At 41.7% G+C, this 26,163-nt stretch overlaps 1 long non-coding RNA gene across 1 annotated transcript in view; it reads left to right on the forward strand.

Annotated features, from left to right (window-relative positions):
* Positions 1-26,163, forward strand: part of LOC138739388 (uncharacterized) — a 123,733-nt gene that overhangs the window by 11,860 nt on the left and 85,710 nt on the right. Inside the window, exon 2 of the long non-coding RNA XR_011342214.1 lies at positions 19,683-19,739. This is a non-coding gene — a long non-coding RNA (uncharacterized lncRNA). The remainder of the gene's footprint in view (positions 1-19,682; positions 19,740-26,163) is intronic.

Here is a 26,163-nt window from a genome sequence, read left to right on the forward strand (position 1 = left end):
TGGCACAACCACCAGGATGTGAGTTCACAGGGCATCCAACTCACCTTCAGTTCAAGATCTAAATTAATCTTCCTTTAAAGGACAGATGCAAAAACGTAACACATGCTTCATGTGATGAATTTTTAAATATAAAAATTAGACCTACAACACAGTAACAGGCCATTCTGGCCCACAAGCCCTTGCTACCCAAAAACACCAATATGTTTTTGAAGGGTGGGAAGAAACTAGAGCACCCAGAAGAACCCTTGCAGATACAGAGAGAACATACAAACTCGTTATAGGCAGCACTGGATTCGAATCCGTGCTGCTGGCACTGTAATAGCATTACACTAAATGATCCTGACTTTTGAAAATCTCAATCATCCAAGTCCACGATCTGCCTAAAAAATGTGGAATTATGTTTGGTACGCTTAAATAATTGAGGAATGTCATTTGAAGGACCTTTTCTGGAAATGGTTAGGTTCAGTCTTCTACAAATATGTGAGTTGTGATTCTGCAGAAAGGATTTTCAGTTATTAATGATGTGTCAGACAACCATCTGTAGCTAGACAAGGTGAAAATGTTCACTGCAACAATACCATTGCACTATGCTCAACAACGAAGTTCCCTTGGCACCTTCCCCAGCACAATAAAATGTTACTACACTTGTACTAGTTTGAACCATTTTTGTTTTCGCATCATCTCTTTGCAGGAAGCCTGAACAGAAAACATTTAAAAAAGATGCCCTTTGACCAAAACATGACAACTATTTTGTTGTTGTTGCTGCTGGACCACCACTGTAAACGCATCATTCTGCCTCCTTCATGGACTCTTGACACTACGTTTGCTTTTATTTTATGGCAAACTTACACTGCTGCAATTGTACCTTCCCTTTTAAGATTTGCAGCCATCTTTAAATCTGCTATATCATCTGTTTCTGTGACTTGCATGCAGCCAACATCTGCATAATCAATACAAAAACTGCTGAATGATTATTTAGCTGCAGTAATATTCATTCAATTAGAGATACATGGGGATATTAGCTTTGCTGACCCATTTCTGGTGCATCACCACAGTACCCTTATTGAAGAAGTACCATCCATTTCCTAAAATTATGCAAATGCTCACATTTAGTAGCTGAAATCAGACACAATTTATGTATCTATACTGCATTGTCCTTTCATGGATGGGTATGCACTTTGTCTGAACTTTCATCAACCATTAACTACATTACATTTTACAACGGGCAATCCATTAATAATTACAGTATGCTCCTTTTAGGACTGGTTGCATCTCCACCATTTTAACTTATCACATTGAGACTGGCATTAAGAGCTCTTACAGTGAATTTTAAAAATTTCTCTACTCTTAGCACGGCCATACATGATACTTTAGTCAATGATTCCTAGGATTATACACAAATACTTTATTTTTCCATTTTGTTTATCTTAAAATAATGAGTGTCTCAGTACAACATAAATTGACCCTGCCTGGCCTTTTAACATTCAAGCTATTGAGAGGATTTCATCATCTAGTTTCAGCTGGTGTGGGAATTTGCTGATGATGAAGAGTTTATTGTCATACACATTGTACAATGTACATCTGTGCCAAAATTATTACTTGCTACAGTTGTACAGGTAGTGGCAAAGAAGAACTATAATAGTAAGCTAACTGAAATAAATTAAAAGGGTGACAGATAATGTTGTGTTTGAATTGTATTTGATGTTTGCAATGGATGGGATGTCAGAGCCAAACTTATACCTCTCATTTTGTTCATTTTAGATTGGTCACAGTGTTTTAGCTACCGAAAGAAAATAGACACACACACCGAGAGCAGTTCAGTTTATACAAATGTTTATTACTAATTCAAAAGCTGATTTCACACTACAATATGCAAGCCCTTCCCAACTATACTTATCAACGCTTGGACTGGTCCCAACTGCCGAAGCGAGGCAACTTGTAGTAGGTTGTCAGGGCGCTGGTAGCAGCTTCTCCACCTCCCCCGACCGGGACGTTGCTCGGACTCTGGCTGTTCTTCCTTCTTGACAAGGGGTGTTCCCACCCCTCGGAGAGTCTAAACTTCAGCAGCAGGACCACAGACTTTTATACCCCAAAAACAATTAATCATGCACCCACTCCCTCTAACATTTGTCAGTCAAAATCAAAGCTGAGCATACTATTCTACAATTTAGAAGATTAATTATTATGGAGCAGGATGCTATGATATCCTGGTTTATCTCGTAGATACAAGGACTCATTAAAACTTCTTGAGCAAGACAGGTTGTGACCAATACGTCAATTTCAGAGTGTCGTATTTGACAACTGCTTTCCCTGGGCCTCACGGTGGAATTCCATTTCAAAGTGTATCTTCAGATAAGTCCCCATGGCTGAGTTTAATTACATCTGCTAGTTCTGAAAGTAAGGTGACCTGCGTGTGGACCCAGTGTCGTCAGTTCCACATAAGCAAAAAGCATCTGAGTACATGGTTTTAATCCTCCATTACATTCCACCCCTTGGTCACAATCTGTCATTTGCGAGGCCTAACCAGTATTTGAGTACAGAGGGAGCGAAAAAAGAGAAATCAAAACAACAATTACAAAGATAAGCAATGACGCGAGCAACCAACGGAGGATATTGTGGCCCACTCCCCCAAATGTAGCAGTTAGCCATGAGAAAGGATTCCAACCAAGGCTCAAATTATCCTTGTTGGCCACAATACCCAGATACTGGAGCTCACGAACAGATTTTGAAACATGCTGAACAATAACATATTTATATAAGCTGCACTTGAGGCTGGTGACCGAGGACTTCCTTGGTGTAATGCATCGGACCGTGTTTCCCACTGGGAACTCCCTTGGAACGTCCTCGACATTACAAATCCAATTGCTGGCATCAAAGCAGCTGTTAAGCCAGATCACCAGGAGTGTAAAATGGAGAACCTGGAACAAATAAGCCTGACACATGTCACTCACGATACCATAAGCGTTCAGTGTTTAAACAGACTAAATCATCCTGTCCCTCAATTGCTACCCACCGAGTGTTACCCTGGGCAGGTGTCACTATTACCCCTTTTACAGGAGGGCCACTACCTGGTGGTGCCACCCATACTTTTTGTCCAACATTCTCTAGTTCGGGGATGGGGGGCATTGACTGTTATTCCTCTGGAATAGGCTGTAATTCAGGAGCGTGAAGAAGTCGGTGGAAAGGTGTACCTCCTTTTAAAGGGCGATGATTCAAATTGTCGACTGCCTGCTGCAGCACATGGCACCATCCCTTCTGGGTCCCCAGTGATGTTAACAAATGAATTTGTTCCTTCAGTAAGCCGTTCATTTGTTCAACTAACCCGGCAGCCTGCGGGTAATAAGGAATATGGTGGACCCATAAAATACCGTTGTCATTTGCCCAATCACAGATTGCTTTCCCGGAGAAGTGCGAGCCATTATCAGAGTGAATCTCCTCTGGAACATCATAACGATAAATCAAATGGTTTTGTCCTTGGATAGTGCTAGCTTGGTCAGCCGTCTTGGTGGGAAAAGTAAAAACCAGGCCCGAAAAGGTGTCAACCATTACTAGGACGTAATATTTACCCATGCAGTCTAGCATGGGGCCTATGTAATCAATTTGCCAGACCGCAGCTGAGTGAGCACCCCGTTTTATTCGGCCATGCGGACCAGGTGGAACGGTATGGAACTTCACAAGCTGACATTCTGGGCATGTACATATGACCATGCGGACATCATCCTGATGGATGGATAAAGCATGTGTACGGGACCACATAGCTGATCCCTTCTCCCCCAAATGACCACTCTGTTCATGTGCCCATCGAGCCAGGGGGACGGTATCAGCACAGCTGATAGTGGCAAGCTGATCTGCTACTGCATTATGTTGAGCCATGTTAGTCGCCATATTGGTATGGGCATCAACGTGATAAACGGTTATCTCACGATGGTGGGAAGCATCCCACAACAGCTGCCACAACTCTTTGCCCCATACTGGGCGGTCATGTATCATCCAGTTGTTCTTTTGCAAATCAGGCATCCATACCACAAGTCCATTAGCCAAAGCCCAGGAATCAGTAAACAGGCGAAGAGGGTGATCATGGGGATCTAGTGGTAAAGTGACTGCCTTCAACTCAGCATACTGACTGGAGCCACCATCCCCCTCCTCCGATAACTGAGTTCCTGACCTAGGATGGTAAGCCACCTGTTCGTGTATGCGGCCCACCCCTTCAGGCCCTCTGGTCGCACGACTCTGAATATACCACTTCCATTTAACAATAGAAGACTGCTGAGCCCGCCGGATCTTTAGATTAGCATCATTAGCCAGGACCCAATTCATTATAGGAAGTGCAGGTCGCAATTGAACATCTGCATCACCTGTCATTCTTTCAGTCTCTAGCAGGGCCCAGTAACAGGCTAGTAACTGTTGTTCAAAAACAGAATAACGAGTGGCAGCCTCAGGCATGGTACGTGACCAGAATCCTAGTGGGACTCGGCGACCCTCTTGTTTCTGCCAGAGGCTCCAGGAGGCCACATCATCAATATAATGGTGAATTGAGAGGGAAGGCGATACTGGAAGGTGGGTGAAGGTATACTGGCGCCCCTTCCAGGTAAAGGCGAACTGATCCTGTGAGTCCTCAGCTATAAGAATACTGAAGAAGGCCTTAGCGAGATCAATGACAGCATACCATGTTCCTGAGTTCCCAGTAGCAATGTTTTCAATAAGAGTGACAATGTCCGGAACTGCTGAAGCAAGTGGTGGGGCATGTTTGTTCAAAAAACGATAATCAACTGTCATTCTCCAGGAGCCGTCCAGCTTCTGGACCGGCCAAACAGGGCTATTGAAGGGCGACGTTGCAGGCCTCACTACCCCTTCTTCTTTCAAAGCATCAATGGTGGCGGTAATCTCCTCCTGCCCTCCAGGGAGGCGATATTGCGGAATGCATACAGGTTTTGAGGGGGGTGGCACCACCACGGGATCCCACTTGGCCTGACCCACCACTAATCTTTTTGTAATAGTCCGAATTCCGAATGCAAACCCCCCTTGGCTAGTATTAAGGGCTGTACCGGCCAACATATTAATACCCAGAATACACTCGTCAGTGGCAGCTACCAACGCATGTAACCATATGGGGGAAGGGCCATCACCCACCGTGGCACGGACTTTTATTTCCTTTGCCAGGGTGATTGCCCCTCCCATTCCTTCTATTCGAAATGTGGGTCCGTTCCAGAGGTCGGGGTTACCAGGAATCACCGAGTGCTCTGCACCGGTGTCAACCAAAGCCAAGTATTGGCGATCATTACCCCCACCCCAGTGAATTGTTAATGGTATGTAGGGCCGCGGATCCCCGTGTGTGCGCCGTGTCTCGATGGAATAGACACGGGAATCCTGCCCACACCTTCAGGCTTCAGAAGGGTTCGGGGGTTTCCAGGACCACATGCTATTGTTATCCTTAAGAGCCTGTTTAACCCATTGTTGTACCTCATCACGGGTAACTGGGGCAGGAGAAGCTGACTCGATAGAAGCAGCAGTGGGAGCAGAAGGCACAGCTGGGCCGGGAGGACCCAGCATCTGGGGATGATGTTCCCCTGCCTTCCTCTTATAAAGGGCATACAAGACTGCAGTAGGTTTCCCATCAATATCACTTTTAGGTACGCCTAACTTTAACAAAGTTAGAAAAAGCTCTTTTCTGGTCAGTCCATTATTAACAGCAGCCCCTCTCCTTTCATCCTGTCTGTCTGCTTTAACCTGGGTTGTACGTGAGTGGATTTTACCTCCCAACTCCAGTTCCTGGAGTCCAGATAGGGCGTGCACCGCCTCAGATACGAGGTGCCCAATTAGCGGACTAGTTACAGACAGGACCAGTCCCCGTATAGTAGGTTGGGCTGAACGAACCAATCGGGTATGCATTCCAGCTGTGAATAATTCTTCATCAGGGCTCCCCCCATGCATCCACAGCCTCAGGCGCCCCGCATACAAAGCAGAGGCCACGGCCTGTTGGCGAATCACTGCTATACCCTCCTCTGGTGTGCCCCAATGGTTCTGCAAATGCAGATCCCAATCTACTGGTGACAGATACACCCGTAACAGGGCTTCTCCTAGAGTAGCAAGTAAATAGTCTACATCTCTCCTTCTGCCACGTAATTCAGCAGTGACTCGAATATCAGTAGTTAATGATCCTAACCCCAACAATTCCTCAGGGGTCAGATATATGCTACCTCCCCCTTGCTCCCAAACCCGCAGAAGCCAGGCCGCCAAAGTTTCTCCTGTCTTTTGCCTAAAACGATCTCCAATGGCGGCCAGCTCTTTTATAGTAAAGTCACGTATTGTTGTTGACTGCTCCCGACCCCTGTTACCACTCTGGCACATGGGAGGCTGCTGAGACCATCCCGTTGAGGGGGGAGCCCACCTAGCATAAGCAGGGGTTTGGGAGCCTTCCCCTGGGTCCGCTTGGGAGATCGGAGCACCGGTCCCTTCAGTTTCTACACTTACATCATCCCCCCTCTCGCCTTCATCTGCTTGGACAGTCCGCTGCCTTACGGGGCGGGCTTGAACAGCGGAGGGAGAGGGGAGTATGCCAGGCACATGCCGGGGGGTATCTGCATTATTACCATTATCATCATACCAGATATTCCCGTCCCAATCATCAATTACATCAGGATCATTGCCATTCCTTATCATGGCACGAATACGGTGTGGATCAGGTTCTACCCCTTGCTTTTCCTTATTCGCACAGAGCTGTTGCCGGAGTTTAATATTACGGCAAATTGTTTGAACATGCTTATCCTCCCATTCTTTGGCTCGATCCTGACTGGTGCTAACAATTTCGCTCATCATCGAGCAGCGCTGTCGCAGAGTCTCTACTTCCTCCTCTAGTTGTTTTCTCTTATGTTCAGACTTTACCTGCTGCTGAACTAATTCAACTTCACGCTGAACGGAGTGGCGTAAGGCTGTGGCCAGCAGCCAAAAACCGTCTGTCAGCGTCCCCCGTTTTTTTGGAAATTTACTTTCTCGGAGGAGAGTGGCAACCCGCTCTCCCAGAGGCACACTTAAGGGTTCTAACCTTTCATCCCAACTGATGGGTGGTCCCAACAAAGACAGGGTATTAGCCAGCATGCCAAACCCATCATCTTTGGAAGTCCATCCCGGAATCAAAAACTGCTCAGGGCTCACCTCTTTCTTTCGGCGAAACATCTTGAGACCAACCCTGCTCGCAGCGCCAATTGTCTTGGGTAAACTTATACCTCTCATTTTGTTCATTTTAGATTGGTCACAGTGTTTTAGCTACCGAAAGAAAATAGACACACACACCGAGAGCAGTTCAGTTTATACAAATGTTTATTACTAATTCAAAAGCTGATTTCACACTACAATATGCAAGCCCTTCCCAACTATACTTATCAACGCTTGGACTGGTCCCAACTGCCGAAGCGAGGCAACTTGTAGTAGGTTGTCAGGGCGCTGGTAGCAGCTTCTCCACCTCCCCCGACCGGGACGTTGCTCGGACTCTGGCTGTTCTTCCTTCTTGACAAGGGGTGTTCCCACCCCTCGGAGAGTCTAAACTTCAGCAGCAGGACCACAGACTTTTATACCCCAAAAACAATTAATCATGCACCCACTCCCTCTAACATTTGTCAGTCAAAATCAAAGCTGAGCATACTATTCTACAATTTAGAAGATTAATTATTATGGAGCAGGATGCTATGATATCCTGGTTTATCTCGTAGATACAAGGACTCATTAAAACTTCTTGAGCAAGACAGGTTGTGACCAATACGTCAATTTCAGAGTGTCGTATTTGACAACTGCTTTCCCTGGGCCTCACGGTGGAATTCCATTTCAAAGTGTATCTTCAGATAAGTCCCCATGGCTGAGTTTAATTACATCTGCTAGTTCTGAAAGTAAGGTGACCTGCGTGTGGACCCAGTGTCGTCAGTTCCACATAAGCAAAAAGCATCTGAGTACATGGTTTTAATCCTCCATTACAGATGTCAGAGCCAATTATGGGCCTGGCTATGGTTAGTACCTTCTACAGCTGGATCGAGGAAAGGCCTTCTAAAATATGGGCTCCCAGGAACTTGAAGTTTTTGACTCACTCCACCTTGTTCCCATCAATGTGGGCAGGTGTGTGGTCCCACCACCTTTCCTTCCTAAAATCAACAATAAACTCCTTGTCTTGGTGACGTTGAGAACCAAGCACCACACAACCAGATTCGCAATCTCCATTCTGTGTTCTGACTCATAATTTCCACTTATTCAGCCAATAACGGTGATGTCATCAGTGAATTTATAGATTGTGTTGGAGCTGAACTTGGCTAAATAGTCATGGGTGTACAGGGAATAGAGTGGGGGACTAAGCACGCAGTATCAGGGCGCCTAGTCAATAAGGAGGAGGTGATGTTGCTGATCCTCACTGATTGGGGTCTGCCGATAGGTATCCTGTTGCAGAAGGACAAACAGAGAACCAGGTCCTTTAGCTTGGCCATGAGTTTTGCTGGTCTGATAGTACTGAACATTGAGTTGTAGTCAATGAACAACAGCCTGACATCCATGTTTCTGTGTTCTAGGTGATCTAACACAGAGAATAGAGTTGGAATCTGCTCTGGACCTGTTGGGATGATAGGTGAACTGAAGTGATCCTTCCCAAGAAAAAGTTGATTTACATCATTACTAACCTCTCAAAGCATTTCATCTGGGTAGGCATCAGTGCACTAAGTCAATGGTCTACTTCAACTTGCTCTTCTTGGACACAAGAATAATGGAAATCCTTTTGAAGCAGGTGGGACCTCTGATTACTGTAGTGAGAGGTTGAAAATATCCTCAAAATCTCCAGCTAGTTGGTTCATGTTGATGTTAAGGACACAGCCAGATGCACCATATAGGCCGAGGATTCACTCTCCTGAAGGTCAATTTAATCTCAGCCTCCGAGTCTGGGAGCTGAGAGCCACGAAAGGCTCTGAGTGCTTGTTAGAGTTCTTGATGGTTTTCTCTTTGGAAGAGAGAATGGAAATAATTGAGCTCATCTGGAAGAGTTGTACTTCAATCGAAGATACAGCTTTGTTTCGCCATATAGCCCTGCTACAACTTTCTGGTGTCTGTCTGAGACTCCAGTTTGGTCTGGAATTGTCTCTTTGCATTGGTGATTTTAGAGATAAGGTCAGACTAATCATGACATGTTAAAAGTTCATGTTGAGGGTAAGAAGGGCTCCAAGAGGGCCTCAGGAGATGAAGGTTTCCAGATCGTATTGGAGGTTTGGACCTGGAGCTTGCATTGATGATGGTTTGAACTGTAGTCTGTGTGGCTGCAGATGAATACACTGACACTCGTTGTCTCTGAATGGACTCTCTTTTGATTCTCTTTCTCTTATTGTTAGGGGCATCAGGGAATGTTCATGGCAACTCTTTGTTTGCCTTAAGGAAGACAAAAGTTCAAGTATATCATGTATATTACATCCTTATGTATTATTACTTGAAAAGAAAAGGAGCCTTGCAATTAAAGTGAAGGACTGTGGGAATTCAGATTTAGAATTTTTTGTTCCTTAGCAAGCTTAGTGAACAAACATAGACACTGTAATTTTGGATTTAACCATAGATTGGTCAACTTTTAACTGTATATTGCCACTTAATTTCAACTTGGTACACATCTGATAGCACTGTAGATAAAGAAGCATTTTTCCTCCTTTCACACTCTGTAAAGTATGTGGAGAATTTTTATTTTTAAAGCAGCAGGTGTCAAATTCTGCATCTGTTTCTGTAATTATACTTAGGGTTGGGCCTATATTTTAGAATCATAACATTATTCATATTTTTGATGGGTGTTTTATTCTTTAAAGTAGTCAGCTTTTATTTTTCTGAACACCAACACAATCATTCCCCTGCACCAACTGAAATTGCATTAATTCTGGACAATGTGATTTCTTTCACTTGTTTACTTCTGAGTATTTCCATTCCTTGATCCTTGTTGTAAATAATTATGGGTCCAAAACCCAACTTTGAAGACATTATATATTCCAGAAATGATGCTTTGGGCACCAAGATATGACATTTTAGCCCTACCTCTAGAAATTGTTTACCTGCAGTCTTTTAAGATGCAAAAGTACTGAAACGACTATAGCAGTATTAATCTTCATTTCAGGAGACTGTTCATTTGCCATGTTCTGTGAATGATTGTTTCAGATTGCTTTCTACCACAAGTCTACAAAAAAATCTATCTTTAAAATGCTCCATTTTAAGTTTTCCATCATCTCTTTGCAGGAAACCCGAACAGCAGACATTTAAAAAGTATGTCTGTCACTTCGCATTTTGCATGCACCCTTGGTTTTCTGGTCCCTGAGATTAACTCAAATTGTTTTTTTCTTAAACAGTACTTTGTTAATCTTAATCCCTGTACTTTACTCTCTTTAGATTCACACTGTAATCATGAAAAGATGGATTGACAGAATACATTCTTAATCAGACAAATATATATTCTTCAAATTACTTGCTTTGAGCCATTGATTAATTTGAAATACATTCTTGTTGATATTTTGAATTTGGAAGATCTGCTGGAATGTAAATCAAGGAAGTGGCCTTCAATCATGTCTATCCTGCATGGTCTTGCTTAGGAGCAGTTAACATTTTCATTCACTTGGCAAACCTTCAAAGCCAGCCAAAATTGATTCACCTTGCAATGCTGAACGAATTAAATATCCTAAGAAATTGATATATATATTCAACAAAGACATATGTCTTGGGTAAATTATATGTTTCTTATTATTATGACCAGATTTTAACAATCTTGTTGTTGGTTAGATTGAAAAGATTCATATTGTGCTCTGTGTAACCAATTATCATCAAAATGGATCTAATGTTGATGCTATTTTATTGTGATAAATCCCACGTTTAATGCTGACACAGGAGTATTTGTGCCTATCAGCTGCAACAAAACAAAAAATTATATTCAGAATAATCTGACAAAGTTCAATATTTATGGACGTAGCGCAAATTTAGTGTGTTGGGGAATCAAAAAACACTTGCCTTGGTTTTTTTTGTTTACTTGCATTTCAGTTTTTAACTTTTAAGGATCGGTCGGTGCAAGTATCAGATGGGAGGTAATATTTCGAACCATGCAATTTCCTCAATGTTATCACCTTCTTCATTATTTGCAACTCTGGCATTAAATCTCCACAAGTACAGCAGCTACGTGCAATAAGAGCAATAATAGGCTCGATCTGATTCAAAAAGGATGAAGATAATTGATGTGAAATGGTTTGGCGGGTGGAGGTGGGAAATGTTCTTCCAACAACTTAAGTTTACAGCGGTCCTTTAAAGTTCAGAATAAACCCCAAAGTGCTTCATGAATGATGTGGGAGAAATAAATATTGAGCCAGATAAAGGAATGGGAGGATCGATCAATAAGATTTGTTAGGGAGGAAAGAAAATAATGAAGAAAAGGGCAGCACGGTTAACATTATGCTAAGTGCAACACTGTTACAGCGCTAGCATCCCAGGTTTGAGTCTGGTGCCATCTGTGAGGAGTTTGTACATTCTCCCTGCTTCTATGTGGGTTTCGACCAGGTGCTATGGTTTCCTCCCCACTGTTCAAAACATACAGGGTTGTAGGTTAATTGGGGTATTTGGGCGTCATGGGCTCATGGCTCGAGAGGGTCCATTACTCTGCTGTATGTGTGTCTAAATTTAAATTTAAAAGGATTGAAGAATCCCCTTTCTCATTAATTGAAGAAAATAGAAGCTACAGAAAGCAATGATGGATTGAAAAGTGAGGAAAGATGGTGACATTTGGGGGTGGAAGCCAGAAAATACATGTGAACATGCAGATTATAATTTCTTCTTATAATCTTGGTGTAATTTGAACTAGCAATCTGGGGTTTCTTCATCTGATCAATTTGGAAGTGAGTGGACATCATTCTGAAGAGGAATGGCGGATTGGTTCTTCACTGGTGAGAGTGAATATTTACTTGAAGATATTCAGTCTCAATTTTTAAGTTGTTAAATTTATCAGTTTCACTCTTGCAATCACTCGCAAGCACAAAAGGTTTATCACTTTCTTTTATAGCACTGAACATCTAAAATTAAATGTGAAGTGAGGATAAGATTGTGTCCAAAAAATTCTGCTTATTCCCAAGGTAGCATAACCAGATATTAAAGCAACAGCTCACCATGGCATGTTCTGATTTTTATTTATAGATATAAACTGAAAATCAAAAGAGCAGCTTTCTCATCTCAAAGGCCTTCCATTTTAATTCATCAATATTGATGATATCATTGTGAATGGATAGCACAATGAAATCTATATATGCAGATGTGTGAAAATGGAATAAAACTCTTAGCATGTATACTTAAGTAAATTGGGTATTTACCAATGTTTTTAACTCAAAGAGGTGATTTCTGGGAGGATGGAGCACCTCCAGAGATTTGCATCATCACCCCACCCCTCAAACCTTAATCAAAGGTTCCTCCAATGTCTGTCAGTCACCACTGTGTTAAAATTTATAATTAGTATAAATCTAAATGTTCAAGAGGAAAATCATGTTAAGATAAAATGAGGTGACTCCTATATACAAGGTAGATGGATTTTCACACAGATAGGGGAATTTTAGTTTACATAATGACAAGTTTTAAAGCAATGGAAATGCCAACTTGTTTTTATGTTATTCCAGTTAATTCAATTTGCTGTTGGACTATAATTACATCATATACATTTTTACATTGAAATGTAGAGATACAGCACGGTAGCAGGCCCTTCCGGCTCATAAGCCAGTGCTGCCCAAATACCCCCAATTACCATGTTCCCAAATACCCAATTTCCTTAAATATACGTGTTAAGAATTGTATTCCATTTTCAGGGTGGGAGGAGACCTATGCAGACACAGAGAGAATGCGCCAACTCCTGTCAGACAGTGCCTGATTTGAACCCCGAGTCGCTGACGCTGTAATAGTGTTGAGCTAATGGCTTTGCCAACTGTGCTGCCTGATAGAAAATGATCAATTTTTAGTTGCTAATTTCAATGAGAAAGAATCAGTTAAAGATATTTGCATGATCATATCAGCACTTTTAAATGAAAAATACTTGGAGAGTGGTTAAAGTTACAGAGATTTTATCATCCTGATGGAAAAAAAAACAGGGAAAAAGATTGACGATAAATAGGATAAATAAGAAGGCAGCGGATGTTGGATCCTAATGCAGAAGACAAATTGCTGGAGAAACTCAGCTGCTTATGCAGAAAGTAAAAGGTAACTGGTGTTTCGGGCCTGAGCCTTTCTTCAGGAGTGTTGAATATCAGGCAGGTTGCTGATTAAAAATGTAAGGGAGAGGGAGAGGGAGAGGAAGGAGGAGGAGAAGGGGAGGAGCACAGGCTAATAGGTGGATACAGGTCTGAGGGTGGTGAGGCTGTCTCCCTCCCTCCAGCTTCCTACTTTCTTTTCCCATCTTTCTTGGTCCTCTCACTTCTCAGCTTCTTTCACTTTTTCACACTCACAGCTGTATCCATCTGTAAGCCCTTGTTCCTGCCCCTTCCCCCTCCCCAACCTTCTTATTCAGGCACCTGAAGAATGGTCAAGGCCTGAAATGCCAACTACCTTTTGCTTTCTATGGATGCTGCATGACTTTTGTGTCCTGTGATACACAAGGTTAGATTACACAGGACAGCAATTTTTTCAAAAGGTTTGCTTCCTGAAAATAAATTGAGGATTAAGATAAACAACCTCAAGCTGAACACAAAGATACTTTCAGATTTGCTGTATCACTTAGGAAGTTAAATTAACTTTTATTGAATTTAATCGCATAACGTACAGTACAACTCTGATTATCCGAAATGGTTGGGACCAGACTTATGTTGTTGGATAAACATTTTTTTTGGAGAACTGGTCATTTTTTAAAAATAGCCCAGTAGCAACACCAAATCATTTGTAACAGTGTTTAAACAGCAACAAACAAAAAAGGAAGGCTTTTTAAGCATTAAAATAATGTTTAATTCTCACCAAAAAAACCTCTGGCCATTGCCAGGTACCAATAACTCCTCCCCACTGAGGTCCCTGCTGTTGCCAGGAGCCCAAGGTTCCCACTGCCGCCGGGAGCCTGAGGTCTGCACTCCTGCCAGGAGCCCGAAGTCTGCGCTCCTGCCAGGAGCCCAAGGTCCCCATTGTCACCGGGTGCCTGAGGTCTGCTCTCCTGCCAGGAGCCTGAGATCCCTGATGTCACCAGGGCCTGAGGTCCCCGCTGCTGTCAGGAGCCTGAGGTCTGTGCTCCTGCCGGGACCCCGAGGTCCCTGGTATCACTGGGATCCTAAGGTCCCTGGTGTCACTGGCAGCTTGAGGTCCCCAGTCAGTTCGGCTTCAAAAAACATTCAGAAAAATGAGGATTTCTGATCTTTTTCGGATATCCCATTTATCCGAAATGTAAAAATAAATTTTATAAATAAGGACTTCAGAGAACCTGATTACAGATAATTGGAGTTGTACTGCATCTCTGAGCCAGGCTCTCAGGTTGACTACACATGTTGCACAACAAATATGAAGAGCCCACGGTCACCAATTTTATAATGGAAGTAGAGCTCATCGGCTTTCTTAATAAGTGCAGTCATGCTGAGCCTTAGGTGTATATTCGCCACAAATATAACACAATGTATCACAGATGTTGTGACATTGACGAGACATTTCTGCTGTACTGAATCTTCCTGAAGACAATAAATGCTATTGTTAAGTACACTCACTATGCTATTGCTTGAAGAACATGTGGATCAACATGCATTCAATCTATATCAATGTAATGCATAACATTTGTACATGTGAGCTGCTTTTATAGCCTGTCTGCATCTATCCTGACTATACCCAGGTCTAAGACAACATTTGCAAAGCACCTGCACTGAGTTCATGCGCAGGCATGCTTGCACTGACCACAACAGCTTGCTTTATAGGTAATATTCGAGTCAACTTAAGGTATGACAAGAAATCAGAAAAATATGTTATATCTAAAAAGTGATATGTGATAGGAAAATTTTAAGGTGAACTTCGTGATCAGCAGGCAAATATTCATAAAATATACCCAAAAGTTGGGCTCCTGGCAGGAAGCAAAATTTTTGCTGTCCAGGTCTGAGTAGAGATGCAACACCAACCAATATCAGGAGACTATTACAATGAGCAATGATAATTCCAATTAATTTACAGCAGAAGAGGATTCATTTGATTTTTTAAATACATTTCTCCTTATAACAAGCCTTATCTGAGTTAACGCTCATCTTAAAAATCCTAAATGGGTATCCAAGTATTTCACCACTTAAGGTGTTTAGCCAGTACACTACTATTGATTTTTAAAAGTAATTAAGGTTTTTATAGATTTAGAAATAGAATCCATCAGTCATATATTAAGTCCCCCTGTAATTTTAATTTTAAATTCATTGAGGTAGAAATTAAATGCTGTCAACCTTCCAAACTTTAAACTTTGTAGTTCGGCAGACTAAACAACCTGCCACCAACCAGCAGAAACGAAAGAGGTGATTATTTCAGGTGTAGTTAGGAGCAAGGAAAATGGGAGCATCAGAAGATCACACAGCTCCTCAAATCTGTCCTGCCATTCAATTTGATCATAGTTCTTTGCTTTTGGCCTCAGTTTCGCTTTGTGAATCACAGTTTGGAGTGCGCAGATGGCTATGAACTCTCACATTTCGTTTTGACCATTAAATAATATGTTCATATATCATTTATTAACATCTTTCTCTCTACCAGTCACAGAACAGCTGTTTGTTCTGAACATTTGGTCATTAAGCTGAGCAGTCCTCATGACCTATAGTTACAGGTAAAAATTTAGAATCGGAGCTCTGGCTCATCTAAGGTCTCCCCAGACACACACTACTTTCTGTCTGTTGGGGTTCTCCTGAGTATGCTTCCTTGATGCTCTAATTCAGGGGTGTCAAACTCAAATTCACGGAGGGCCAAAATTAAAAACTTGGACTAAGTCGAGGGCCGAACTAAATATTTATTGAACATTTTCAACAACATCTGCATGTTTTCTCTTCTTTCAACATATGTAATGTTAAACTTTTTCTTATTAAAATAAATGTTTAATAATAGTTTTGGATTAACTCTTTCCAGAAGCATTAACAAATGAGAAATAAAATATTCAATAAATAATATTTCTCTATAGAGGATTTGTCAAATGTTGCTAGTGTGCTGTCGAATAGTAAAATCTGAGGGCTATTGAGAATGTGGGAGAATAACATGATTCCTGAAACAATCAAATGGGTGACTGATTGTGGGCATGAACTCTAGCAGGGTTATTTGCCATGCCCTTTTTCCATTGGTACAGATATCCTTTGATTTACACTCTTTTCAAGTTTTATGCCTAACGAGCTTGTATCCAGGTGCAGGACCATTTTTAACCTGGAATATATTTATCACTGTGACATGAAACTATTGGAAGATCATTTTATCCTGAGATTAAAGTTCATAATACTTACTCAGGCCTGTGTGCGGGAGGGCGGGGTTTGCGGGCGATCAGGTTGGACAACAACAGTGCGGGGGCATCGGCTCTCGCTGCAGGGCGGCATCTCGGCGGATCAACGGCCCCGTCACCGTGAGTCGCGGATCGGCCTGCGGCAGGGAGGGGGAGTGGGCAACGGTCCTGGCGAGGTCAGGCCCGAGGCCTCCGGTTCCGGGCGCTGGGAAGCGGCCTTGGCTTCCCCTGACACCGGCCAGGCCCCAAAACCAGAGTCCATGGTGAGACCCTGCAACGTAAACAGAGGAGGTGGGGGCGATTAGCAGGCTGACGCCAATGCATTCTGGGATTTGTTGTATTACTGTGCATGTGCTATACTGGCGCGACAGCCAGCGGGCCACCTCTAATACATTTTTGAAATGATCTTGCGGGCCAAATATAATTATATCGCGGGCCAAATTTGGCCCGTGGACCAGAGTTTGACATGTGTGCTCTAATTCTTTACAAGGAACAAGTGTGGCTGCTCAAATTCTGGTGCCTCTCTCTCTCTCTCTCACCACACCAGGGCCTGATTTTATTCCTATCTACCAAGTTTTAACCCAAAATCCAGTTGGTTGCCTCACAGTGTATTATTTTGTGCAGATTAATCTGCTTATGCAGATTAAATTCCATCTTCCTGTTTTGTCGGTTTCTATCACATATCTGCCTCTGTCTCCCAATTCCACCCTGCCCTTGCCCACTCAGCTCTATTTGCCCATCATTCTCATCCCTTCTCAGTCCGCCTTATGATCATCACTATCACCAATATATGTTTCATCATTAACATATAGTCAAGTCAAGTTTATTGTCATCTGATTGTACCAGTCCAACCCAACGAAACAGCGTTCTCTCATTCTCAGTGCAAAACACAACCAGACAGAACACACATACAGGCAAACAATACATATGCAAGACAAGTATTTCATCTATACAAATAAATAAATTAGTAAATATTGTTTTGTGCATATGAGAATCTTGGATGGTTAATGTGAGTAGTTCCTTTGGTCGTTCCAGCATTTTCACTGCCCGTGGGAAGAAGCTGTTTCTCAGCCTGGTGGTGGTAGCTCTGATGCTCCTGTATCTCTTTCCTGATGGGAACAGCTGAAAGATACTGTGTGCTTGGTGGAAGGGGTCCTCAATGATTTTGCACGCCCTCTTCAGACAACGATCTCAGTAGATCATTTTGATTGGTGGGGGGGGGGGGGGGAGGAGGAGACTCCAGTGATCCTCTCTGCTGCTCTTATGCTCTTGAGTGTCCATGATAGGTTCTAAGTTTGGTGCTCTCCATTCTCTCAAACAGAATTGTTGATGTATAATGGAGGGTGGTCGTTTCTGGTCCTCCAGAAGTCCATGATCATCTCCTTTGTCTTTTCCATGTTGAGACTCAGGTTTTTACTTTTGTACCATTTCACGAGATTTTCCACCTCTTTCCTGCAGTGTGACTTATTGTTGTTGATGACGTAAACTACTTTTGTCTCATCTGCAAACTTGATGACACTGTTGAAGCTGGAGTTGTGGGTCAGTAGCATGAAAAGGAGCAACAGCTCTGAGGTGCGCCTATCCATGATGGTGCTTGACATTCTGCTACTGACCCGGACAGACTGTGGTCTTTCCATTAGGAAGTCCAGGATCTAGTTACAAGGAGGGGTGTTGAGTCCCAGCAAGGACAGCTTCTCCACCATCCTCAGGGATGGATTGTATTAAACGCCGAGCTGAAGTCAATGAACAGCATATGAGACATCATTCTCCAGGTGGGCCAGGACAGAGTGAAGCAGCAAGGCTATAGCATCGTCTGTGGAATGGTTTCTTCTTTAGGTGAATTGAAATGGGTCCTGCATCTCTGGGAGGTGTTTTTTTTAAGCTTTCTTTTAACTTTATTGAAGTTCAAATTCATTGTCATCTGATTGTACATCTACAACCCAATGAAACACCGTACAGGACACCCTACACACAAACCACATGTATACGTAGTGATACAAAATAAATGTAAAAATAGTTTTCAGGTTTCTAGGATTGTTCAATAGTGTCACTGACAGCAGGAAGAAGCTGTTTGGAATCCTGGTTTTTAATGCTCCTGTAATTTTTCTTTGAAAGTGGTATCTCAAAGATCCTGTGGGCTGGATTGTAAGGGTCCTCAATGATACCCTGAATCCTTTTTATGTACCGCTTCTGGGAGGTGTGTTTGATGCTATCTTTAACCTGGCGCTTAAAGCATTTCATAATGATAGAGGTTTGTGTCACAGGGCGGTAGTCATTGAGGCCTATTATTGTCATCTTCTCGAGTACCAGGATAATGGTAGCTATCTTGAATCCTGTGGGAACAATAGATTGCTGCAGTGAAGTGTGAAAGATGTCTGTGAAGACCTCTTGTCAATTGGTCTGCACAGTCCTTCAGTATCCGACCAGATATGTGGTCTGGTCCCACTGCCTTGTGTGGGTTCTCCTCAACTTGGCCACAGCTATGCAGGGAGCCCTACTCATCAGGAGAACATGGAGCTTTCTTTGGTGTCACCCTGTTCTTCTCATCAAACTGTGCACAAAAGATGTTCAGTCTGTCTGGAAGGGAGGTGTCATTGTCCTTAACTCACAAGGTTGTCTTGTGATCCGTTATAGTCTTGATCCCTTACCACATGTGGCTCGTGCTGCCAGTGTTGGAAGCTGTCCGTGGATCTCCTGTACATGCCCCTGCTTTGCCTTCAGGATTGCCATTCTGCACCCTGTCCTGAAGGCAGCATCACAAACTCTGATGTGGGCCTGGACCTCTGCATTCTTCCATGGCTTCTGGTTAGCCCTGTAGTGAGGCATTTGATCTCGGTGTCATCCTCAATGCATTTGCTGATGTAGCCAGTCACTGAGCTTGTGTACTCTTCGATGTACAGTAAAATCCCCTTCATCAATCCCCTTGGTACAAAACTGGTCACAGATCTCCAATCACAAAAGCAACCCTTGTGATCGTGCTCTATCTCCTCCCATCAGTTTTGAATTCAATTTGTCAACTTTCTTGGATCCCATGGGGTCCCACCTTTATGACCAGACTAAATTTATTCAATACATTGCAATATTACTGGAATCTTGTTTCAAAGAACAGGTTATCTCAAGGTTGATTCAGTGTTAATCTTGTCATTTACAGATGTGAATTCTGTGCCATAAAGAGGGAAGACTTCTATTTCATTATTCAGCAGGAGGTACATTTATACTGTATACTAATATAATTTTTTTCTTTTATTGATAGAATTAAGTCTGGTTGCTATGATGATAATTGGAAGAGGAGGACCATCTCACAACCCAAGTGAGTAAATATCTGAGATTTTGAACACAGACTATCCTTATCTGAAGGAAGATTTTATTACCATTGCATCAAAGGGACCACAGATGTATTTAGGGATCTGAGAGCATATTATTAACTTTTTGAGAATGCTGGATAATCCTTTACTGCTAATGTGTTGGAGTAATTACAGCTTTTTTGATTCGGTATCAGTGCAATGAATTTAATTGAGTAATATTAAGAATTGTTTCAGCTCCAACTTGTGCAATGATAACAGCAGGAAAAGGATAATATGGATTATGGCTAATTACATGCAATAAAATGCACTGTGTTATCCGACAACAAATTCTAAATTGGAACACTGAAAATGACACAAAGTGATTTCACATGGAAAATGAAAAAAAGAGGGTTATCAAGTGCTGATCGGCACAATTAAGGAGGAGTGTCAGCACATGTTTTAAACAAAACTTTAAGCAATTTAGAAGCCAAAGGGCAAAGAGGTTTGTATAGGGACATCATTTGCCAGTCATTTTATAACTGTGTGCATTTGCAGGGCTAAAAACAGGTACAGAGTTTGGATGGAAAAGCCAACCAACCTTCTGAAGAAACATAACTATGAGCCAGTGTGAGGTTCACATTGATAATACAATGAGTGGTTGAGGTATTTAAGCCAAAGTGAAGATTTTAAACACATTGGGTCAGGCTGTACTGGCACTGACCCTGCCTCACATTTGTCTCTGTGACTGCACAGATCCTAATGTCATGGGATCCACTAAACTGGAGCCAAACAGGATGTGAGCTGACAACTAGGCCTCGGAGACACTTTAGATGGTTGGAGTGCACTTTAGTGATTTTAATGTATTTTAAAATAATTTTAAAGGGTATTCCCCTTGGTTTAGAATCAATTAAGTTCTGCAAAAACTTGAATATAAAATAAATGAAGAAAAATAAGCCATGATGTTAATTACTTTAATGAAGGTTGGTGAATCCACTGGGTGAATCAGGTAGATCTTTTATGGCTAGCATAAGACCAAGGGACCCCTTCCATTTAATATGATTCAAAACTAGCAGCAGAACTTGCAAAGAATCCAATGTGGAGCCAAAGGTGAGATGTGCCCACACATGGCCTCTCTCATGTTCCTAGCTTCCAAATTGCAAAGAGCAGGCATGGAAATTAAAAAAAAGTGCTGGTCCTCCGAGGGCAGATAAGTGGTAATCCTTCACAGAATCTTCACCCACACTCAATAATCTAGCCTAATGGATGAGAGAAGAATGAAGCAGTAAACACAATGATGGGTATGAAGTGGAAATGTCTTTTTGTTCAGTCATGGTGTGGCATACCAGACCAGCTGCTGTAGAAATTCCTAAAGACAATAGTATCTTCAAAACAATAATTTTTATTAATAACTTAATAATCTAACACTTCTTACTTAACTCTAAATTTAACTCTAACCTATTCCCACTATGCACAAATGTGTGTGTGTGTGCACAATCAGGTGTGTGTGTGTGTGTGCATGGGGGGCAAATCCAAACCCATTACAGTCCAGGCATAATTCTGAAGAGATGATTTTAAAGTTCAGTTTCAGAAAATGCTTGTGTTGAAACTCAGAGTCTCTAAAACTGTTGTTCAAAAGTTTTCAAACTCACAAATACCTTGTAGGTTTTTTTTCAGAGAATTGTTTCTTCATACAAATGATTTTCTCTCTTGCTTGGAGGTTTCAGAACTTATGTTTTCTTCCATGATGATTTCACAAACCCTGGCAAGGGTTACATGAAGTGGCCATGTGAAGATTGTGACAGAGTATATTGAGTATATAGATATGTTTTTGGGAGATAAATTGGGGGAAAGGTTTGTTAGAGTAGGTCACATATATTATTTGAAATACTGGAGCTCTGCTAATGCTAGACATATCAAGGCCTCAACAGCTTTTCCAAGAGCTTTGAAGAGTGCTCAAGAGACTTCACTAATGAATTGTTTACCAAAGGCAACTGATGAAAGAGAATGCTGGAGCCACTGCTGCCTGGAAGGAGAACTTGCTGTTGTAAGAGGATCATGTGGTTTTGTAAGCAGAGATAGTCAAACAGGCTTTCTGTGTGTGTGTGTGTGTGTGTGTGTGTGTGTGTGTGTGTGTGTGTGTGTGTGTGTGTGTGTGTGTGTGTGTGAGAGAGAGAGACACACACACACACACACACACACACACACACACACACACACATACACAGAGATCACTTGTACAGTGTTTCAGCCAGCAAGAGCAGCTGGGACTGGAACAGGACAAGCTGGCAAGAAGCCCCAGTTTGGAAGATGGCCTAGTCAAAGCCCTTGTGGTTCATGCGAGAGAAGAGGACTGGCTGTCTAACATTTCACTTGGAATAAGAGAAACAAAAAGGTACTCTGTGGTGACCTGAAAGAAAGAGGTTATCATCTGGAGAACCCTAAAGGGTCAAGTTTCATTAGCAAGACACTGAAGTGGCTGGTGGAAGTACATCAGTTGTTGATGTCCTGGAATAACAAATCTCTCTCTCTGAAAACTGACAAGAAGCTTGCTGAACCGTAACCATTTACCTTTTGAGCACCAAGACCTGATGAACTTTATAAAGGTTACTGTGCACAGTATAAGAACTGCCTGCAACCAGTGAACTTGGAGGAATAAGAACTGAGATTGGACTGTGAACCAAAGAACTTTTCTGAACTACACATACATTACATACACTCGCGCTTAGAATTAGAAGGGGGTAAAGTTAGATTAAGTAAGTTAGTGATAAGTAAAGTTTGATTCTATTTTCACGTTTAAAGATCATTAAAATCAACTTTTGTTTAAGTAACCATTTGTCTCGGTGAATATTGCTGCTGGGATTTGGGGTCCTCTAGGCTCATAACAAGATGGCCATGGTAAAACTGTCCTCTTTCAAAAAGACAGCTGAAGTGGCTTTTCTTTACCACTGATTTTGTGTATCTCTCATGATAAAGAGAATACAACAGGAACAGTACCTCTCTGACTGGAGGCTACTGGATCTCCGACCTCAGATGTTTCTTGGTGCAATGTTAAAGTGTCTTTTCTTGAGTGTCAAAATCACATGACATGACCTCATTGCTGACTTTGAAGTTTCTTCAAACCACTTCAGGCCTCTGGCCTGTCTGCAGAAGGTCATTGAAGCAAGGACTTGGTTGTTTGAACAGATGCCATCTCTATTATCTTAGTTTCAATGAAGAATCACTTCAATTTTTATGGCTGTTTATACAGCTTCAGCCAACAATGGTTTAGCAGACATTTTGACTTTCAAAATGGTTTCTGTGTGTGTCCCCATCCACCCACAAAGCCTTTTCTGAGAAATACATGTAATTTTCTTAAAGATTAATGATAACACAATTCTGTCAAACCAGAAGTTCAACATTTGACACACATAAATGTTATACCAGGAAATTAGATGGCTGGTGTGGTGGATCAACATGGTTCTTTCTAATTTCACCTTTCATTGGTTTGCCCTTACTTTTATCTACTCTATAGAAGTAGAACTTCATGCAGAACCATAACTGAACCTTCTTTAAGGAGCCCTCCTGTACACATTCTACAACCATCAGCCCACATTTAATCACTTGATCCTCTGTGGCCCCAGGACAGACTGCACATTCCAGTTCTCCTGACAATTCAGAATTTTTTTGGTTGCTTTATTTTCTGAGAAGAAAGACAACCCTATGGCCAACCTGACAAATGCTATTTTGCATAACTAAAGAATCTTAGTCCTTGTGGTCCAGTTCAACTTATACTCAACATTCATCATACTTGTCAAAAGTATCCTTTTCTCACACATATTTCCAACGTGACTAGCACATTCTTAAGAATAGTTTCATATTGCAGACCAAAAGTATAAAATTAATTTCCTCACTATTTATTCCTCTTCACAGCCTCTTATTCGAATGTAATTAGATTTTATAAATCATTGTGGCCTGCATAATCTTTGAGTTGAGTTTTAAATCTAGATCAAAAGTATTATGGAGACTGCTTATTTGGCACAATCACACATCTACCCTCCTCAGCCCTACATCATTCCCACTGCTGCTAAACTGTTCACTTGGTAACAATTATTTTGATTTATGTAATGCTGTCCTTGGCAATTTCTCTTCTTCCTCTCCCACAAAGCAGTTCATATTGGTGGACAAATAATCCAGAGGACTGAACCTTGAGCTCAAACCTTGAGTTTTTCAAGTTACCACATTCCCTATTATTCTCTAATATCCTTCAGGAATAAATCTGTCACCCTGGCCTTCCCCTGTGGCCACAGGAGGTGCCACACTTGCACCCTCATCTCCTCCTTTATCACAGTCCGGGGCCCCAAACAGACCTTTCAAGTGAAGCAACACCTCACTTGTGTATCTGCAGGATTGATTTACTGCATCGATTGATCCCTTTGTGGCCTTCTCTACTTAAGGAGAGACTGGGTGCAGGCTGGGAGATAACTTCGCTGAGCACCTTTGATCTGTCTGCATCAGTGAGAGGGGGGGGGATCTCCCAGTGGCCAACCATTTCAAATCAGCATCCCGCTCCTATACTCACATGTCTATCCCACCAAGACCACCTGTAAATTGGAGGGACAACACCTGATTTTTCTGTCTGGCCACTCTCCAGCCGAATGGCATTAATGTGACTTTTCCAATTTCTGTGAACATGCTCTTCTTTTACCCTCCCTTAACTTCCTCTTGTCGGCTGTCTACTCCCTTCCATTTCTATTCATATTGCCATCCCGCCTCCCTTTGCTGCTGTGCCCTCCCTCCCTTCTCCACCTATTACCTCCTGCCTTTGAGACTGTCCTCCTCCCCCTTACCCTTTTATTCAGACACCTGCCAACATTCTTCCATTTCTTGATGAAGGGCTCAAAAGGTTGGTTATATATCTTTACCTCCTATGGATGCTGCAGGACCTGCTGAGTTTCTCCAGCACTTTTTTGTATTTACTGCAATCAGAGTCTGCATACTTTCTTGTTCCGCTCTTACAATTGCTCATTTCATTATAATCTTAACGGAGATGTGAGAGTGAGCCACTTCTTCCATGCAATCAAAATAACTAATTGGGTAGAAAATGATTTTTACCATAAGTCCAACTATTGTCTAGCTGTTTGACTCTTGTATAATTTGATGCTGGATTCAGCTCACTGCAGTTTTTTCTGCTATTATTGTTGCTGAAATTTAATGTTGGCAGCAGCTGGTGGCCTTGATACATTCATAAAATGAGTATAGAAGGGAAAATACCATGGGTTCTGTGCACAAGGTTATACTCTTTAATGAAGTAGACTGCAGCAAGTTTTAAAAAATTCCTTCCCTTTTCAAATTGTGCAGATATAGGTTAGTAATGTACCAAAAGTTAGTAATTCTCACAAAACATTCATCTGGTATGTTCTTTTTTAAAGTTTCTTTTCTGATCTGATCTTTTCCTTAAGGTTGTTTAATGAATGATAATGTTTGCAAGTATTTAATGAAAGAAAGTGATTGAAGCCTCCACTTAAACTGACTCTGATGCATTTTTATCTTGCAAGTTTCATTGCTGTTTCTATTCAAGTATTGCCAAGGATCTGAAGGGAAGAAAATATAATTAGACACAAGGACCTACATTTTCTTACTTTTAAGCCTATAGATTTAGCCAGCTGGAGGATAGAAATAGAACCATGAGGAAAATCTTCCATTAATTTTCTCCCAGGGGCACAATATGTGCAGCCTGCAGTGACCACTGAAATACTGGCAGCTCTGAAATTGAGATTTATACAGAAGTTAGCATTTCAACCTTTCTGCTTGGTTCCTGCTTTTAAACTCTCACAGGATGATGAGCTTCCACTGGTGAGATTAGTACAGGGATACCTTGTATAACAGCATGGGTTTTGAAGTAACGTGGTTTATAATTTTAATATAGTAATAACCAAAAATGATTACATTTTTTTAATATTGCATTACCAGCAGTGGGGCCTTCATTCAATTTCATTATTGCTTAACTTGTTTTAGTATCGCTCTGAGTAGGAAGGCCATGGCTGCTCTGTAATATTTTAATTGTGTTGGATAAAAGTGCACCCTTACAAACAATATGAGTGGAAAAAGGAAATGCGATAAAGGTGATACATGTAATAAACATAACATTCAAAAAGAAACTGAAAATTATTAAGCAACATGAAGATGGTGCATCATTTGCGAAAATAGCATGAGACAAAGGCATGTTCAAACTCTAATCAAGAATAAAGATAAAATTAAAGGACATGGAATGGTAGCAGCATCTTGTGTTTCTAAAGGGATTGTTAGACATAGAAGTTCTCCAATGGAAAATATAGAATGTCTTTTAGTGATCTGGTTTGAAGATTGCAACCAGAAAAGAATTTCATTGTCAAATGACAATTCAAGCTAAAGCAACAAGCCTCTATTGGACATTAAAAGACAACAATGAAAACGAAAATGAAGGGGAAACTT

Source organism: Narcine bancroftii, chromosome 7 (genome assembly GCF_036971445.1).
Source record: "Narcine bancroftii isolate sNarBan1 chromosome 7, sNarBan1.hap1, whole genome shotgun sequence".
Classification (NCBI taxonomy): Eukaryota; Metazoa; Chordata; class Chondrichthyes; order Torpediniformes; family Narcinidae; genus Narcine; species Narcine bancroftii.